Source organism: Pelmatolapia mariae, linkage group LG3_W (genome assembly GCF_036321145.2).
Source record: "Pelmatolapia mariae isolate MD_Pm_ZW linkage group LG3_W, Pm_UMD_F_2, whole genome shotgun sequence".
Classification (NCBI taxonomy): Eukaryota; Metazoa; Chordata; class Actinopteri; order Cichliformes; family Cichlidae; genus Pelmatolapia; species Pelmatolapia mariae.
The window spans coordinates 27,164,231-27,179,635 of NC_086229.1; the positions used below are offsets into that span (position 1 = coordinate 27,164,231).

General features: G+C 43.1%; 1 pseudogene; it reads left to right on the plus strand.

The window, feature by feature from the left end:
- LOC134621507 (sodium- and chloride-dependent glycine transporter 1-like) overlaps window positions 1-15,405 on the plus strand; it is a 45,378-nt pseudogene that overhangs the window by 16,255 nt on the left and 13,718 nt on the right.

Sequence of the window (15,405 nt, forward strand, 5' to 3'; positions counted from 1 at the left end):
TCGCACTGCAGGCCTACTTGTTGTTCCTAGAGTATTTAAAAGTAGAATGGGAGGGAGAGCCCTCAGTTTTCAGGCCCCTCTTCTGTGGAACCAGCTTCCAGTTTGGATTCGGGAGACAGACACTATCTCTACTTTTAGGATTAGGCTTCAAACTTTCCTTTTTGCTAAGGGCATATAGTTAGGGCTGGACCAGGTGACCCTGAATCCTCCCTTAGTTATGCTGCAATAGACGTAGGTTGCCGGGGGATTCCCATGATGCATTGAGTTTTTCCTGTCCAGTCACTTTTCTCACTCACTATGTGTTAATAGACCTCTCTGCATTGAATCATATCAGTTATTAATATCGTTCTCTCTTCTACAGCATGTCTTTATCCTGTTTTCTTTTACTCATCCCAACCGGTCGCAGCAGATGGCTGCCTCTGAGCCTGGTTTTGCCAGAGGTTTCTTTCTGTTAAAAGGGAGTATTTCCTTCTAACTGTCGCCAAACTGTTTGTTCATAGGGTGTCTGTAATGGTTCTGGGTCGGTTCGACCCAGCTTTTTGGAGTTGTTATGTTTTGGTTTTGAATGATGGATTTTTCCTGTATACTGGTGGTGGTGATGATTATGATGGTGACTAGGATTTGTGTTCTCAAGTTTTGTGTGGGTTAGTTCCATGTGTCATTTTCTGTCTGTCTCTCAGTGTCGAGTCTATGTCTTTGTGTAGTGTTCTTGTTTCCTGTTTATTGTGAAGGTCTACGTCTCATGTGAGTGTGTTCAGTTTTACCTCTGTCTCGTCTTGCTGATTACTCCCAGCTGTGTTCCCCACCTGTGTGTAATCTCTCCCTGTGTTTCTCTGTGTGTATTTAAGTCGTGTCTTCTGTCATTGTAGTTGCTGCTCCGTCTGTGTATCCACCATGTTCCTTCGTGTGTTCTCCCCGCTGTCACAGTCTTGTACTGTCATCTACCTTGTTTCATGTTTGAGTTCCGGTTCGTATTCAGTAGTTTAGTTGTTTCCACTATAGTTTAGTGTTATCTCTGTTTGATGTTTTTTCACTGTGTCGTGTATTCAATTAACCACCTTTACTCCTCCACGACTGCCTGCGATTGGATCCTCCTTTATTTTTCCACACGGCTCACTTCACTCGCCGTAACAGGGTCATATGATTGTTGGGTTTTTCTCTGTATCTATTATTGTATGATCTACTGTACAATATAATGCGCCTTGAGGTAAGTGTTGTTGTGATTTGGCACTATATAAATTGAATTGAATTGAACATTATGACCAGGAGGCCTAATGGAATACCTCTGTCCTATCCCCTCATCCATGAGGGCAAACCAGGGCCAAGTAGCAGCAGTGGGCTTACCACTTACTCCCTCTCCTGACCTAAAGGCAGAGGAAATAAAAAAGGACAGTAGAAAAATAAAAACAACGCAAACTCTTAGTAATTGCACATTTATTAACTTGTGTTCTTAAGAAATATCGTCTTGATAACACACATACGTACTTTGTATTTTTTTTTAAAGTTATTCCATGTCTTCTGGCCTGCTAGGGGGGACTTTCCCCTGCAGACCTATCTTCTCCAGAATTGTCCTGATCACACGCAACAAATAAGAGAGGAATGGAAACCATGGCAACTATGTTAATCCCTAAATCCAAACGTTTTCACAGCAGAACACCAGAGGAATACCGTCTGCACATCACAGGTTCTGTACAGCATGAGGGTTAATAAAACCGTACTCATATAAATATGATGTTTAAATTGATTTATTCTTGTACCTCCACACCACAGTGGCCAAACTCTGCACCCCAGTGAAGAGATGATCGTTTTCTCCTTGTTTTAATAAATTGAGCCGTTTGGTCTTTGTTCCCCACAACATATCGCCTAAAAGATTAATTCAAAAAAAATCAAAATTGGCTGTATGTAAGCGACAATACATGAAAAACCGCACGACCCACCATACAAACTAGTTTACGGTTACTTACAGTTTTTAAAAAAACAAACAAACAAAAAAAAACATGTCTATGCAGATGCCCATAGCTCAACAACACAACCGCATTAACAATTTAACTTTTGTATGACCAGATTTTCATATGCTTTCATATGCAATTAAAAGTGTTTTTCTCTCCCGCTTCGACCACCGTCGCTATCATAAGAAAAATCTCCTGTATGGAATGAATCCTGGGATATGGTAGGACAAGAAGGATACACCAGACCCATCCTTAAAGTTTTGGGAAAAGTAGGACGCATTTGTCGCAACATTTGGAGTACTCTTTGAATTCGGACAGCCTTCATCGCGTCACTGTGACGTCATTGCCTCCAAATTGGCATTAGAAGCATCCTTCCCCTGAATCTGGACAGCCATCCTTCAAATTCAGGGAAAAGTAGAACGCATTTGTTGCCACATTTGAAGGACTCTTTGAATTCGGACAGCCTTCGCCGCGTTGCTGTGACGTCATTGCCTCCAAATTGCCTCCAAGACGGAGCAGCATTTGAAGCATCCTTTCCTTGAATTCGGACACAGCTACTAAATACAAGAGGAAAGCAGGGCAAAGGGAAAACACCTGAAAGACACAGCTGACATCAATTAACAGACACGACAGGGAAACACCAAACTAGAAACACTAGCGTAGGGCACAGGCGCTATATAACTAAAATTGAATTGAAATAGAATTGAAAGTAAAGCAGGAACCAAACTGGCACAGGACAAAACCAATATGTAACACTAGAAATCTCAAACTACAAGAAAATCATAAAATGACAATACACAAAACGCTGGATCACCGACCCAGGACCGTGACAACTTGTCAGCTTAGAAATAATGCAATTGCCCATATGCAATACTACTGATAATTTAATCAGTTGATGTTAGCCAGTGGCATATGGTTGGTGGATAATATAGATGTTTCCCATCATGGCAACTAGTGGGTGTTTTGAAACTAGTATTTTGGGTTGTTACCCTAGTGTAGTAAGAAACTTAAAATTTGTGCCACTGAAAACTTTAGTTATGTCTGAAATATTTGCAAGAAAACTGTTGGATTGTCAGAAGCAGCCAACTAATAGAAAAATCCTCTGTTTGAAACAAGATAGCTTCTCTTCCTTTAAGACCAACCTTCCATTTTTGCAGAGTCTCTTTTGACCATGTCCACTGGCATGCAATTCCATCGATGTTAGTCTGGGTTCTTTTGCGACCTCCTGGAGGAGTCACCTGTGTACTTCCATCCATCCATCCATCCATCCATCAATCCATTTTCCTTCACTTATCCGTGGCCGGATCGCGGGGGCAGCAGCCCAAGCAGAGAAGCCCAGACCTCCCTCTCCCCAGCCACCTCCTCCAGCTTATCCAGGGGAATATCAAGGCCTTGCCAGCAATGTTCCCTCTAATTTTTCACGTGTCTGAGCGAACACACAAACTCCGTGAGCGATCCCTTGGACCACTGTGAGCGACATCAGACGTGTGCACTGGTCGCGCCGGCATCTAATCCATCCAAGTTACATGGTGTATTAAAATAATCAAATTACAGCATTTACATTTATGTTAGACTACTTTTAATTAACTGCTTTAGCCCACTTACAATGAAAATGTAAAAAAAAATCTAGTCATTGACCTGTGTAGTATGTTAACACTATTGGAAGTAAAAATAACTTGAACTCCAATTTTGAAAACACAACTTTCTTTCTTTTTTAAAAAAGCTCTGACTTGTATTATGAGTCTGTGGTCTGGGAGAGAGTCCTGTAACTCTGTCTGCCAAATACAGTATATGATGACGAATGCTGGGCAATTAATTATATAGTTACTTCTTCAAAAAAGTAACTGAGTTTGGCAAACAACAAAGATTTTTGCAGCTATTTTTTTTTTTTAATGCAGCCAAGGCGTTTTTAAATGAACATTTCAAACTATTTACAGAACAATCAGCTGTTCTGCATCAAATTTGATGCCACACAAGTTATTTGTGCCACTCCAAAAATAATTTCTGTCTACTATGAGATAAAGGAGAACAACAGCCTGATACCTGCAGGCCTGACAACAGGAGATGTATCACTCCTGTAACACCTGTAACATTCAGCAGTCGCCTCATTGTTCTGACACACACAACAAAACTATTGACTACACTACACACTAACTACACAAGATTTGCGCTAAACGTCTCAAATCTCTCACATCTCAAAACACCGCCGTCACTTCTAAAACTTCCCCCAGTTTCTTAACAACTAGATGCCACGTTGCCATATCATTTTTTGATTTCTCGACATGGTACATTTTTGGACGAATAGGAAAGAGAGGGGATGGGGTTTGTTTTTGCTCACAGGTGGAGAGTGCTTTTGAGCGTTTTCTTTATAAAATGCCATTTTTACCGTTTCTTCCCGTAGTAAATATAAACAACGACAGTATTCAGGAAGAAAACCAAACATTACATATATTTTTATCATAAGTCTGGTTTGACGTGGCCTATCAACACAATTTAAAAACTGGTATAAAGTCCACACTTTTTCCTTCAATTGTTCCATCTGTCCTGCTCACATCTCCAATGGTTGTACACGTTGTCATTAATGTGGCTTCACTCCACATCAGCCACGCCGCTTTGCCAGCTAAAAGACCGGTGTCTGCACATAAGGACGCTGTCATAGCCTGTGAACGACGTTGATTAACTGCATATATACGAATGTAAATCGCATTATTGGCTAGACTATGGGATAAGGTGGCATCGTTCTAATACAATATGGGAGCAGCCAGTCACTTACTGACTAACACTACAAAACAGAATTGTTAAAGTATTAATTTTAATTTCAATTCAGGTTAATTTTATTTGAGCGCAACGCAGATTTTGTGTGCGCAGAGACCGTGCCAGCAGTGCGCAATTGCGCACGTGCGCAGCTTAGAGGGAACATTGCTTGCCAGAGAGATATAATCTCTTCAGTGTGTCCTGGGTCTGTCCCGGGGCCTCCTACCGGTGGGACATGCCCGGAAAACTCACCCAGGAGGAGCCCAGGGGGCATCCTTGTCAGATGCCCGAACCACCTCAACTGGCTCCTTTCCTTTCAGCAGTGGTTTTACTCTGAGCCCCTCCCGGATGGCTGAACTTCTCACCCTATCTCTAAGGGTGGAAATGGAAACCCATTTCCATCGCTTGTATTCTTGCATCACTGCAGCCACTGCACCAATCCGTCTGTCGATCTCCCACTCCCTTCTCCCATCACTCGTGAACAAGACCCCGAGATATTTAAACTCCTCCACTTGGGGCAGGGTCTCGTCCCTGACCCGGAATTGGCACTCCACCCTTTTCCGGCTGAGGACCATGGCCTCAGATTTGGAGGTGCTGATTCTCATTCCCACCGCTTCACACTCGGGCGTGAACCATTCCAAGGCGAGCTGGAGGCCATCAACTGATGAAGCCAACAAGACCACATCATCTGTGAAAAGCAGAGAGGAGCTCCTGAGACCACCAAAGTGAAAGCCTTCCACCGCTTGGCTGTCCCTAGAAATTCTGTCCATAAAAATTATGAACAAAATCGGTGACAAAGGGCAGCCCTGGTGGAGCTGCCCCCCCCACCAGGAACGAGTCTGACTTATTGCCGGCTATGGGGACTAAGCTCTTGCAACGGTCGTATAAGGACAGAATGGCCCGTAGCAATGGGCCAGACACCCCATACTCCCGGAGCTCCCCCCACAGGACCCCTATCTGAGGTTGATGAGTGTCATTCCCCTGTAGTTGGAACACACCCTCCGGTCCCCTTTCTTAAAGATGGGGACCACCATCCCGGTCTGCCAGTCCAGGGGTACTGCCGCTGATCTCCACGCAACTTTGCAGAGCTGTGTCAACCAAGACAGCCCTATAACGTCCAGAGCCTTCAGGAACTCCTGAAGGAAGCCTTATGAAATTTCCCCTTGTGGGAATAATAAAGGTATATCAAATATCAAATCAAATCAAATCAACTCGGGTCGGACCTCATCCACCCAAGGGGCCCTGCCACCAATGAGTTGTTTAACTGCCTCAGTGACCTCGCCCCTAGAGATTGGCGTGTCATCCCCTTCGTCCCCAGACTCTGCTTCCACCATGGAAGACGTGTCAGTGTGATTGCGGAGGTCCTCGAAGTATTCCTTCCACCGCCTGACAATTTTCTCAGTCCAAGTCAGCAGCACTCCACCCTCACTATACACAGTGCAGGTAGAACACCGCTTTCCCCTCCTGAGTCGCTTGACGGTTAGCCAGAATCTCTTCGAGGCAGTCCGAAAGTCTTTTTCCATGGCCTCACATTCAATCACATTCAATTCATGATTTTAAGGGGGGGGGGGATTTACTTTTTCATATATGGCCAGGTAGTTTGGTCGCCTCAAGGTGCTTTATATTGTACAGTAGATCGCACAATAATAAATACAGAGAAAAACCCAATAATCATATGACCCCCTATGAGCAAGCACTTTGGCGACAGTGGGAAGGAAAAACTCCCTTTTAACAGGAAGAAACCTCCGGCAGAACCAGGCTCAGGGAGGGGCGGCCATCTGCTGCGACCGGTTGGGGTGAGAGAAGGAAAACAGGATAAAGACATGCTGTGGAAGAGAGACAGAGATTAATAACAGATATGATTCGATGCAGAGCGGTCTATTAACACATAGTGAGTGAGAAAGGTGACTGGAAAGGAAAAACTCAATGCATCATGGGAATCCCCAGCAGCCTACGTCTATTGCAGCATAACTAAGGGAGGATTCAGGGTCACCTGGTCCAGCCCTAACTATATGCTTTAGCAAAAAGGAAAGTTTGAAGCCTAATCCTAAAAGTAGAGAGAGTGTCTGTCTCCCGAATCCAAACTGGAAGCAGGTTCCACAGAAGAGGTGCCTAAAAACTGAAGGCTCTGCCTCCAATTCTACTTTTAATTACTCTAGGAACAGCAAGTAGGCCTGCAGAGCGAGAGCGAAGTGCTCTAATAGGGTGATATGGCACTACAAGGTCATTAAGATAAGATGGGGCCTGATTATTTAAGACCTTGTATGTGAGGAGCAGGATTTTGAATTCAATTCTGGATTTAACAGGAAGCCAATGAAGGGAAGCCAAAACAGGAGAAATATGCTCTCTTTCTAGTCCCTGTCAGTACTCTTGCTGCAGCATTTTGGATTAGCTGAAGACTTTTCAGTGAGTTTTTAGGACATCCTGATAATAGTGAATTACAGTAGTCCAGCCTGGAAGTAATAAATGCATGAACTAGTTTTTCAGCATCACTCTGAGACAGGATATTTCTAATTTTAGAGATGTTACGCAAATGGAAGAAAGCAGTCTTACATATTTGTTTAATATGTGCGTTGAAGGACATGTCCTGGTCAAAAATGACTCCAAGGTTCCTCACAGCATTACTGGAAGCCAAGGTAATGCCATCCAGAGTAAGAATCTGGTTAGACACCATATTTCTAATATTTTCAGGGCCGAATACAATAACCTCTGTTTTATTTGAACTAAGAAGCAGGAAGTTAGCGGCCATCCAGGTCTTTATGTCTTTAAGACATTCCTGCAGTTTAACTAATTGATGTGTGTTACCTGGCTTCATGGATAGATAGAGCTGAGTGTCATCTGCATAGCAGTGAAAATTTATGCTATGTCTTCTAATGATGCTGCCTAGGGGAAGCATGTATAATGTAAATAGAATTGGTCCTAGCACTGAACGATGTGGAACTCCATAATTAACCTCTGTGTGTGAAGAGGACTCTCCATTTACATGTACAAATTGGAGTCTATTAGGTAGATATGATGCAAACGACTGCAGTGCAGTACCTGTAATACCTACCTACAAGCATGCTCTAATCGCGCTAATTGGAGATTATGTATCTGAATTTCAGGAGCAGGACCACGCCTCCAGACACGCTCCTTGCCATCTATATAGGGTCCATTCTCGGCGGATACTTTTAAACACAGCCTTCTCATGGGAGTAACATTATTTTACTCACCCTTCCATTCACTACAATCTTCCTCTCGTCTGTCAGCGCATCAGATGAACAACCACTCAAGCTCGGCAATGCAAGAAACACACCGAACGCCACGGCGGCGCTTTCGAGAGACCGAATGCTGTCAACCTTCTAGCAGTTTTCTCGCCACCTGACATACGGTCTGCCACGTCGATCCATCCAGCCGTCTTATCACCGCTAAATTCAGTTATGAAGTAACTCCGGCTGCTCGCCGCTTCAGCGAAGACCAGCGGGGTCGCCCACCAGCCGAACTCACAGCTCCTCTCACGTTGTTCTGAAACGGGCCTACAGGCCGGAAGAGTTAGCCGAAAAGCCGACGGACGTCAATGCCGAACCCAGAAGCCACGCCGTTCCCACGTTTCCAACCTGTAATACCTACAGCGTGTTCTAATCGCGCTAATAGGATATTATGATCAACAGTATCAAACGCTGCACTAAGATCTAGCAGGGACAACCACAGAGATGAGTCCACTGTCAGAGGCCATAAGAAGATCATTTGTAACCTTCACTAAAGCTGTTTCTGTGCTGTGATGAGCTCTGAAACCTGACTGAAACTCCTCAAAGAAGCCATTCCTCTGCAGATGATCTGTTAGCTGTTTGACAACTACTCTTTCAAGGATTTTTGATATGAAAGGAAGGTTGGAGTTTGGCCTATAATTAGCTAAGACAGCTGGGTCTAGAGATGGCTTTTTGAATAAAGGTTAACTACAGCCAGCTTGAAGGCCTGTGGTGCATAGCCGATTATTAGAGATAGGTTGGTCATATTTAAGATTGAAGAATTAATTAATGGCAGAACTTCTACGAGCAGTTTTGTAGGAATGGGGTCTAAAAGACACGTTGGGAGGAATTAATTATTGAAGTTAAGTCAGAAAGATCAATTGGAGAAAAAGAGTCTAACTTAACATCAATGGTACTAAAAGTAGCTGTAGATAATATTACATCTGTGGGATGATTATTGGTAACTTTTTCTCTAATGATAACAATTTTATTTGTGAAGAAGTTCATGAAGTCATTACTAGTTAACGTTAAAGGGATTGTTGGCTCAACAGTGCTCTGACTTTTTGTCAGCCTGGCTACAGTGCTGAAGAGAAACCTGGGGTTGTTCTTATTTTCTTCAATCAGTGACGAATAGTAAGATGTTCTGGCTTTGCGGAGGGCTTTCTTATAAAGCAGCAAACTATTTCTCGAGACTAAATGATGATCTTCTAAATTTGTGAGGCGCCATTTCCTCTCCAGCTTACGATTTATCTGCTTTAGGCTACATTTTTGAGAATTATACCACGGAGTCAGGTACTTCGGATTTGAGACCTTAGTTTTCACTGGAGCTACAGTATCCAGAGTCGTACGTAGTGAGGAGGTAAAATTTTTAAAAAGATAATTGACCTCTGTTGGAGTAGCGTTCAGGTAGCTGCTCTGCTCTATGTTGGTACAGGGCATTGAATATGATAACAGTGGGTGGATTATATTCTTAAACTTAGTTACAGCACTTTAAGAAAGACATCTACTCTGATAAAGTCTACTCTCCACTGCTGTGTAATCAATTATTGTAAATTTAACTGTTATCAGGAAATGGACAGCAGAGGGTTTTCAGGAAACACTGTTAAATGTTCAGTTTCTATGCCATATGTTAAAACAAGATCTAGAGTGTGATTAAAGTGGCGGGTGGGTTCTTTTACATTTTGAGAGAAGCCAATTGAGTCTAATAACAGATTAAATGCCATATTGAGGCTGTCATTTTTATCTACATGGATGTTAAAATCACCCACAATAATTATTTTATCTGAGCTGAGCACTAAATCAGATAAAAAGTCTGAGAAATCAGAGAGAAACTCTGTGTAAGGCCCAGGTGGACGATAGATGATAACAAGCAAGACTGGTTTCTGAGTTTTACAGCTGGGGTGGACAAGGCTAAGCATCAGGCTTTCAGATTGTGGTGTCGCATCGGGGAGGGGATTCCACCTCATGTGCCTAGCCCCTCAACAAGCGGCTGCACCTCCACTAAAGCAATAAAAGAAAACATAAAATGTTAAACAAATTAGTAAAAGATCTACATAAAACAAATACACCCCAAATCACTGTTCGTTATAAAAGTATTGCGTAACAAACAAAACAGCATATGACAAGACAGCAGCAGTATAATGCAAACCTGCAACAAAAGAGGGAAACAGTTGTCAAAGTCCACCCTACTATGCCACGTTATGATGAACACAAAGGCCCCACTTACCACTCTCTAAAGGGCAATACTGAGTAGCTTTCCTTGAGAGATCTGCAGCGCAGCGCAGCCACCTTGAATGGACAAGACTGCCAAATGCCTCCTTCTGGTAGTGAAGCACAGCTGTTTCTTATAAGCCTAGTAATTGTCGGCTGGGAAGGTGTGGATGTCAGTGGTGCGTTTGTGGACATCATGTAAAATCCTACCCCAGAATCTACTTCACTACAAAATGAATTAAAAGGCTGTCTTGGTCTTTCGTTAATTAATAGGCTGGTGTGAAAAATTCCTGCCACACCGCCCCCTCGGCCTGTACTTCGAGGTTTCTGGTAGAATGACTCGGGGGTGTTGATTTATTTAAGCTAACATAATCATCCTGCTGCAACCAGGTTTATGTAAGGCAGAGTAAATCGATTTGTTGATCAATTATTAAGTCAAGTACTAACAGAGACTTGGAGGAGAGAGACCTAATATATAACAATCCACATTTCACTGTTTTACTCTTTGGTTCAGATGTGGATACTGTATTGTTCTTTCTTTTTGATTTTTTATGTTTAAATTGTTTATTGCTGGTTTTTAGTTTGTTTTTTGTCCGTTTGGGAGCTGACACGGTCTCAATGGAGATGGGTTTTTGGGGGGGTAGCAGGAGGAGAGAAGCTGCAGAGAGGCGTGTAAGACTGCAACTCTGCTTCCTGGTCCCAACGCTGGATAGTCATATTTTGGGGGGTTTAATAAATTCGTCCATGTTTCTAGAAATGAGAGCTGCTCCATCCAAAGTGGGGTGGATGCCGTCTCTCCTAACAAGACCAGGTTTCCTCCAGAAGGTTTGCCAATTATCTATGAAGCCCACATGGTTTCTGGGACACCACTCAGACAGACAGCAATTTAAGGAGAACATGCGGCTAAGTATGTCACTCACGGTCTGATTGGGGAGGGGACCAGAGAAAACTACAGAGTCCGACATTTTTTTGGCAAAGTTACACACCGATTCAATATTGATTTTAGTGACCTCCGATTGGCGTAACCGGGTGTCATTACTGCCGACATGAATTATGATCTTCCTGTATTTACGTTTACCCTTAGCCAGCAGTTTTAAATTTCCTTCAATGTCGCCTGCTCTGGCCCCTGGAAGACAATTGACTATGGTTGCCGGTGTCTCTAGCTTCACGTGTCTGAGAACAGAATCCCCAATTACCAGAGTTTGACCCCCGGCGGGTGTGTCGCCGAGTGGGGAAAAACGGTTAGACACATGAACAGGTTGGTGGTGTACCTGGGGCTTCTGTTTAAGACTATGCTTCCTCCTCACCGTCACCCAGCCGCCCTCTTTCCCCAGCTGCTTGGGGTCTGCCGGGGAACAGCTAGCGGGGTCTACGCTATCTTCGGCTGCACCAGCTACAAGGGCCTGGCTAGCTACGGGTGAATGAAGGGTGCGAAGCCGAGTCTCCAATTCAGTAGTCCTGGCCTCCAGAGCTGCAAATATGCTACATTTGTTACAGGTATCATTACTGCTGAAGGAGGCCGAGGAGTAGCTAAACATCTGACACAATGAGCAGGAAAGTGCAGGAGGGACAGGTGAAGTAGCCATGGTGCTAACGAGTCGGTTACGAGCTAAGCTAAGCTAGCAAAACAGTACAGAGACAGTGAGTGAATACTTTGGCTATAAATTAGGTAGTGAGTACACAGAAAGGGTGCTTCAGATGAAGCACATGAAGATTATACTATGAATAAGGAATGTATCTAAAAGTTTTTAATTAAATTGCTAAGCAGATAAGCTACTCAGAAACACCACTGTGTTTGAGCAGGAATATGTGTCTGTACCTTTTTTTTTTTTGCAGTTTTTCTGCACCTGAGAAAGTGACTTCCTTGTTAATTCTCTCCTTCAGGTGCCTTTATTCTGCCGTACTTCATCATGCTTGTGTTCTGTGGCATTCCACTCTTCTTCCTCGAGCTCTCCTTTGGTCAATTTGCCAGCCTCGGATGTTTGGGGGTCTGGAAAATCAGCCCCATGTTTAAAGGTACGTATATGTGGGTGTATGTCTTTGTGTGACTATTGATTTTATTGTTCATATGAACATTTCATTAAGCAACCAGACAATGGATTTCTTTTTTGTTTTCAAAAAGGAGCAGTAGTTTCATTCACTTCATATTTCTCTACCTGGTTATTTTTTTCTCTCCATCCTGTCCTACCTTCAGGCGTGGGCTACAGCATGATGGTGGTGTCCACCTACATTGGGATATACTACAATGTGGTCATTTGCATTGCCTTCTACTACTTTTTCCTGTCCATGACAAACTTGCTTCCATGGACCTACTGCAACAACCCCTGGAACACACCAGACTGCAGCAGTGTTGTTGGCAGCGAACACCAGTTCAACTTAAGCCTGGCAAATGCTACCAATAGCCTGGAAGCTCTGGTGTCCGAGGTAGTGAACCGGACCAAGAGGACCAGCCCCAGCGAGGAATACTGGAAGTAAGAACAGGAAGTATATGATGTATTGTTGGTGACACTAAAAATGCACTTAAACCAAAAGTTTCTCTCTGTAAGTAGTACTTCATATAAAATAAATCAGGAATGCTTGCTCATAAAATGATTTAGTTTTGTAATGCACTTTGTTTTGCCGAGTTATACCAGTAATCTCTTTGGACTCAGTTCTGTAGGCCTGTCAATCTTAACAGAGGTCAAAATTGACTTGGGCCTATTAGATAAGCTTGCCTCAAAGAAGCCGCATGTTTGCAGAAAGTATTCAAATATTTGGACTAGATCTGACTAGACTGGCAGAAGTTTCTGTACAGTGTTGGGCCTGTATCATCTCAACTGGCATGCAGGGTGTTTACTATACTCCTCCGCACTCGGTTGTGCAGTGCAGCCACAAAAATCTGCATAAAGTATGATATCTTTAAGCAGATGTCCTGGTACATCTACTGTTTAAGTTCAGGCTTCACTATGATGCTCAATCTTTAAGGTAAGTAATTCCCCAAGAGTCGATTATGTTCATCTGGAGGTAACATTTTCAGTGGAAGAAATGTTTCATCACTCATCCAAGTGAGCTCTTCAGTCTCAGCTAACTGCAGGTTTCCCCAACCTTATAAACAATACATTTGCACAATGACTGAAACTAGCACCACTGAATGAACAATGGGCTGTGAGGCAATTTCCTTGATCATTAGTATACAAATTTTCAGTGGTGCTTTCGAGGACAGGCTTCACTGTGTTATGTGAAAGTGAGAGTGGGGCATCAATTATCAGGGTTGTGACAATGGTAGAAATAAAATACATTATCTATCTATCTATCTATCTATCTATATATAAATGTATATATATATGTATATATGTGTGTGTGTAAAACACCCATCTCGCCCCTGCGGGCGGTTTATCCTTCAAGCTCGGGTCCTCTACCAGAGGCCTGGGAGCTTGAGGGTCCTGCGCAGTATCTTAGCTGTTCCCTGGACTGCGCTCTTCTGGACAGAGATCTCCGATGTTGTTCCCGGGATCTGCTGGAGCCACTCACCTAGCTTGGGAGTCACCGCACCTAGTGCTCCGATTACCACGGGGACCAGCGTTACCTTCACCCTCCACATCCTCTCGAGCTCTTCTCTGAGCCCTTGGTATTTCTCCAGCTTCTCGTGTTCCTTCTTCCTGATATTGCTGTCAACCGGCGACTGCTCTGTCTACCAGTAGCTGGTGTTTTGCGCCTCTGGTATTCTTGCCAATCCCATTCTGTGCCCTACTCGTGTATTGACCCATGCGCCTTTTCATCGTAGCCGCTATGATGCCTGACAGGAGCTTCCATGTGGTAGTGAGGCAGGTTATTGGTCTGTAGTTTGTAACGTGCGGTAGAGATGAAGCCAGCTGCGGAGGTGTGCAGGTGGATAGCAAATGAGCAACAGCTTCTGACTTTCCAAAAGTACTCATTTATTTAAAATATCAAAAATAAAAGTAGAATAGAATAGAACAGAATTCAACTTTGTCATTGCACATGTCACAGGTACAGGGTAACGAAATGCAGTGCTACCTCTACCACACATTACTCGAGAGCACACTAGTCCACGTACACACGGGAGCATTCATTACAGGGAGAGTGCGAAGAAGAACAAAAAAGGGGATGACACACCAGTCATGAGACAGGAGGCGCCACCTTGTGGTGATACACTGCATTACAACAGCAACTGTTACATAGTCCCCCTGGTGACAAAAAGGCTGTCACAGCCGTACACAGCTGAAGAAGCACACACCACACATAACCATACCCTATACATAGAGGTTACAGCTAAGATTGGCACACACACAGGGCAAAAGACCATTTAAAAGTGGATTTGGCAAAAATAAGATGAATATGTACAGTGGAAAATCAATTTTCTTTGTTTTTTTTTCCTTTTTTCCTTTTTTTTTTAATTAAATGCCAAGAATGAACCTTAAAGCACTAAAGAGCCATAAAACTGGATTAAGTAGAGCAAACAGAAACATCTACATATCATGACTCAAAATAGCAATGCAACAAGACAGCATCAAACAGGTGTTTTTTTTTTTTCAATATATTTTTATGGATTTTATAATTGAGCAGTATACAACAATCACCTTCAAGAGAACACAATAGAAGGTGGACGGCAAGTCAATAAGGTGGTAATACAGCATACATAAATGTTAAAACAGAGTACATTTCACTTAAGTTTATCCATCAGGCTAATGACTGGTTGCCAAATCTTATAAAACACTCTCTCTCAGTCAGACAGGGTAAACCTGATTTTCTCCAGATGGAGTACATTTCCAAATTCTCTCAACCACATTTCGAAGGTAGGAGGTTTATCAGACTTCCAGCAGAGAAGTATCAGCTTTCTAGCCACAAGTGTAGTCATTGACACAGCATCTCTGTCTTGTCCCTTGCCCATCCCGGTTCAAACACCCCGACCAAGCTGCAAAGGGGGTACATGGGACCTCCCTGCCAATGGCTTTGGTCAGAAAATCAAACAGATGATTCCAAAAAAGCTGTAGATTTTGGCATTGAAAGAAAAGGTGAGATAAAGTTCCTCGATCACTTGAACACTTAACACAGAGGGCTGAAACATTCTTATATATTTTTTCCACTTTAGCAGGAGAAAAATGCAACCTAAACACAACCTTAAATTGGATCAGATTATGTCTAGCATTTATAGAACTACAATATATATTCTAGCATCAAACAGGTTTAACCAAAAAATTTCACTTAAAATCAAGCCTGGTTGTGTGAAAATCATTAGTCCATCCTTTGTTGTTCCAGCCAGACGT